Raw genomic sequence first — 5,296 nt, 5'->3', positions numbered from 1 at the left:
AGCGTCGGGCTGAGACCGCTGCAGCTGCGCCCTCCAGAAAAAAGACAAAGCCTGGCCACGGCAGACTTTCATTAAAGGTGGATCAGCTGTCCGCTGAGTTGGCTCAGATGAGGTCCATACTCAGGGCCCACAAGCCTGCTGTCCCTTCAGAGGAGGATGAGGTGCTCACTCCTCCAATGCCAGAACTGGTTCCAGAGGATGATGCGCTCTCCCTGGCAGCTTCGGCTACTCACTTCCATGATTATGGGGAAGATACAAGGGATGGGGTCTCCCACTCCTCAGCGCAGAGTTCACTGGCCGAGAAGGAAGACAGCTCCATGCGTGATATCGTGCACATGGCTGCCATCACTTTTTGTGATGCGTCACTAGAAGCATTTGGCCTTCAGTCCAGGTAAATCGAACGGATGATGTCCACCATAATTCAAACTCGTCGCCAAGTCTGGCTTTCACAGTCGAATTTGACGGTAGTGACAGGGGCCGGGGGGCCAGGAACTGAGGCCTCGGGGCCGGCTGTCAGGTATTTCTCCCATCTGCAGCTCAATTACTGGGCTGCTCACACTTCAGACCTGTGGGTTAAGGTGGCAACCACCCACGGGTACAAGCTTCAGTATTGACGCCGACCCCCTACATCCAGCCAGGTCAGAATGACCATCATCAGTGACCCGATAAAAGCCCCAGCATTGGACCAGAAGTTATCCGCCCTCCTGGCCAAGGGCACCATCGAGGCTGTAGACCCCCTGTCACACCCCAGGGGGTTCTACTCAACATACTTCCTTGTGTCAAAAAAGACCCGCGGATTTTGTCCCATTGCCCATCAACACCGGCAGTTTCTGCGTTTTGCCAATCGAGGCCGCCACTGGCACTTCAGGGTGCTAACATTCGGGCTCTCCCTCTCCCCAAGGGTGTTCACCAGATGTGTGGCAGAGGCCCTTGCGCCTCTGCAGTCTCGGGGCGTGAAGGTTCTTCCGTACCTAGACGATTGGCTGATCTGTGCCCCATCCCGCACTCAGGTGTCCCAAGATACAGAGTATCTCCTGTCCCACGTAGCCCACCTAGGGCTCAAGGTAAATATGGAGAAGAGTCTGGAACCATTTCAGACCACAATTTTCATTAGTGTAGAATTGAACACTGTAACTATGACAGGTTGTCTGTCCCCCCACTGTGTGGCCGACATCCTGCACCTTCTTCCCCTATTCCAAAAGGGACGTCTGTTGCCCTTGGTCACACTTCTTCGTCTTTTGGGCAAACCAACATCCGTTTTAGCTGTTGTTCTGCTGGGCTTGCTATCGCTGCGCCCCCTGCAGAGGTCGTTGAACAGCTTCCACTTGGATGCCAGGCGGCACAGGCACAGGAAGCTCAGGGTGTCGCAGCAGTGTCTCCTCCCCCTGGCCCCGTGGAGGGACAGGGCCTACATGACCTCCACTTTTAAATCACTGCTCAAGACTCACTTGTTCACCTTGGCCTTTGGTTGAGTATAGTCACCTCTATTTGGTCTTTTACCTTTGTTATATTTCACTTTATAAATGTTTTTTGTGTGTTGTTGTTCTTGCTTATTTTAACTGTAAAGCACTTTGGTTGGCCGTTGGCTGTTTTAAAGGTGCTATATAAATAAAGCTGACATTGACATTGACATGACAAGGGGTGTCCCTATGGGCTCCATTCCATCTCGTAGGGAGACTGTCACTCCAGATGCCTGCCCCTCGGGATGGGGTGCAGTGTGGCAGAGCAGGACGGCTCACGGGCGGTGGTCTGTGGGCGACCGCGCCGAGCACATCAATGTGCTGGAGTTGCGAGTGGTGCACTGAGCTCTCGAGCACTTCCTGCCGTACCTGAGAGACAAGCATGTCCTCATACGGTCAGACAGCACCTCAACCATATATCATATCAACCATCAGGGTGGGGCCAAGTCTGCACAGCTGCTGGAGGTGTCACAGGATCTCCTGACCTGGGCAGCCCCCCGCTTGATCAGCCTATGGGCAATATATCTACCAGGAGAGAAGAACCACCTTGTAGACTTCCTCTCCCATCAAAGGCCTCCATCAGGGGAGTGGCGCCTCCACCCGGAGGTGGTGCACACCATCTGGAACCTCTTTGGCAGAGCAAAGGTGGACCTCTTTGTGCGTCAACCCACTGCCCTCGGTGGTCCTCCTTGGCAGAGACGACCAGCCCTCTAGGGCAGGATGCTCTGGCCATCCTTGGCCAGAGGGTCTACTATATGCCTTCCCACCGCTTCCTCTGATTCGGCCAGTACTTCAGAGAGTTCCTCTGGAGGGTCACAGAATTCTGCTGGTGGCCCCCTTCTGGCTGAGGAGGACATGGTTTCCTCTGCTGCACAGACTCTGTTGCGGCGCGCTGTGGCACCTCCCCAACAGGAGAGATCTCCTGGGGGGTCGGATCTGGCATCCCAATCCCCAGCGCCTCCAACTGTGTGTGTGGCTGCTGGAGGGCCTGAACTGCTGCTGAGCAGCTGTGTGGAACCCGACAGGCATACCATAATGAGTGCCAGAGCGCCATCCACTCGTTTGCAGTACTACAACAGATGGAAGCTATTTTCCAACTGGTGTAGTGAAGACCCAATGCATTGCTCTGTACCTACAATTCTTGAATTCTTGCAGTCCCTCCTCGACAGTGGTCACTCTTCTTCTACTCTGAAGGTGTATGTGGCGGCCACATTGTGTCGACATGCTAGGGTTGACAACGGCACAGTGGGGAGCCACAGTCTGCTGTCCCTCTTCTTGAAGGGGGCTTGGAGGGTGCTTCCTCCAAGAGCCACGAGACCCCCAGCATTGGAAGTGGTTAGCCCTAAGAGCATATATTGCAGCTACCACAGGCATTTGACGGTCGGAACAGCTCTTCCTCTGCTATGGTGGCCCTAGCAAGGGTTGTGCTCTCTCCCCATCCACTGGGATTCGTCCTTTTACCAGAATCCTCTGATTCTACTCATTGAGGTTTGTAATCTGGATTCCTTGTGACTTTGCTGTGGTATGAGTCATTCAGTGCTTAAAGCACCGCCTCTGGCAGTTAGCAGGGATGAAATAGAACAAAAGTTACTAATGTAACTACGGTTCTATGAATCCTGAATGACCGCCAGAGCACTCTGTCACTCAGAATCCTCGTGTTCTCGCGGGAGGATTCTGTAGGAAATTATCCTCTGATGTCACCGGGTCATCCAGGGGTCACAGGTGACATTGTTGGTATACATACTCAAACTGCTCATGCATGAAGGGGAATATTCAGTGCTTAAAGCACCGCCTCTGGCGGTCATTCCGGATTCATAGAACTGTAGTTACATTCGTAACTTTCATTTGAGGGAAAAATAATAATACATTTATTTGTTATAGCACCTTTCACAGAAATGTAATTCACAAAGTGCTTCACAAAAGAAGACTATAAAAACATGCAAACAATAAAAAAGGCACTGCAACAACACAAACAAAAGCCACAAAATAAAAGTAAATAACACGGCCAAAAAAACATGGACTAAATACAGGCAATTGAAGACTCCAAAAGAAATACACCAAGAAACAGCAAAGGCCAGTTTGAAAAGATGGGTCTTCAGTTGTGTTTTAAAGGTTTCTATGGAGACTGCAGACTGTAAACCTAATGGAAGACAGTTCCTTAGTGTTGGAGCCACTAATTCAAAAGGATGATCACCTTTTGTTTTCAGTCTAGAGCGCAGGACAGCCAGTAGGTCCTGTTCAGAGGACCTAAGAGACCTACTGGTGATATGGGAATGGAGGAGGTCACAGATGTATTCAGGTACTTGAGCATTAAGGGCTCTGTACGTGAGAACAAGGCCCTTAAAATTAAACCTGATGGGAAGCCAGCGTAAAGAAAGAAAAATGGGTGTAATGTGTGTTGTCCTGCTGGATCTATTTCACAGCCTGGCAGCAGCAATGTGGGTTATTTGCAGATGGTTCAGAGATGATTTGCTAAAACATGTGAAAAGGTAATCCCAGTAGTCCAGTCAGGAGGACACAAAAACATGCGGAATCATCTCCAGTTTAGGTTGTGACACAATAGACCTGAGCATTGCAGTATTTGTTATTTGTGAAAAACAAGTATTGGTCAATGATTTAATATGGTGATCGAAAGATTTCTTAAATTTTACTGTATAACTTAGGAAAGGGACCCAATACTTTCTTGTTGGACATCTTGTCCTTAATGGCAATCAGACAGTTGTGCAAAACCAAGAGTTTGTCGGTTCTATCAGGCTTAAAGGAGACATGCAGCTGAATTTTGTCAGCTGCACAGTGATAAGATATACCTCTGATTTTATTAATAATGTGCCCTTGTGGAAGCATATATGAAGCAAATGGTATAGGACCCAAGCTGGAACCCTGAGGTACACCAGAGCAGCAGTATCAGACCTGTAGGGACCATGCAACACAGCAAAACTCCTCTCCAAAAGATATGAGGAAAACCAGTCCAGGGGCCTCATTTATTAAACTGTGCGCAGGAATGGTGACTAAAGGTGACGTGCGAACAAAGCACAGAAAGTGCTTAAACAAACAAATATCCTGATTTATAACACAGTGTGCATGCCTGTTTCCCTTTATAAATCACAATCAACTCGACATTTGGCGCAGGTGAACGAGCGTCTAGCCACATCCATAGTTGACTATGAATGGCCAGTGAAACACCCTGAATTAATATTCATCATCAAGATACGGCACAAGGAAGATCATGGCAAATGCTGCGAAAGTAGGTAAAAAAAGAAACTTTACACAGTGTGAGGTAGAAGTTCTTGTTGGAGAAGTTGAAAAGAAAAAGACAATGTTGTTTGGTGGGCTCAGTATGGGCATTACCAATGCTAAAAAGGCAGCAGAGCGGCAGCTGGTGGCAGATGCTGTAAATGCTGTGGCCTCAGAAGGTCAGACTGTCGGACTGACAGAGGTGAAGAAGAAGTGGTCCGATATCAAGGTAGAGGCCAAAAAGTGCATAGCCTTACACAGGCAGAGTGTGTGCGCCACCGGCTGGGGAAAGACGACACCGGAGCTCACACCCCTGAATGAGAAACTAGCAGGGATCATAGGCAGTTCCCTCCTGAGTGGAATGGTCATAGAGATGGAGGGGGATACAGGTGTGGCTGACACACCAAATGACTCAGGTACGTAATTTGATTCTCGCTTGAAATGAGTAAACCATGTGCACTGAAGTTGTATTGAAACACTCAAGTACAAACAATGTTATCCAAAACAATTTACTTCCTTCAAAATTTCTCTCGTGGTAAGGTTGGTGATGCAGCCCAGCAGAGTGCGCCCTGCACCTCGTGCACCTCAGCCATCCAGCAGCA

Source organism: Epinephelus moara, chromosome 16 (assembly GCF_006386435.1).
Source record: "Epinephelus moara isolate mb chromosome 16, YSFRI_EMoa_1.0, whole genome shotgun sequence".
Classification (NCBI taxonomy): domain Eukaryota; kingdom Metazoa; phylum Chordata; class Actinopteri; order Perciformes; family Serranidae; genus Epinephelus; species Epinephelus moara.
The sequence above is the reverse complement of the archived record's forward strand: the minus strand, read 5'-3'. Positions refer to the sequence as shown.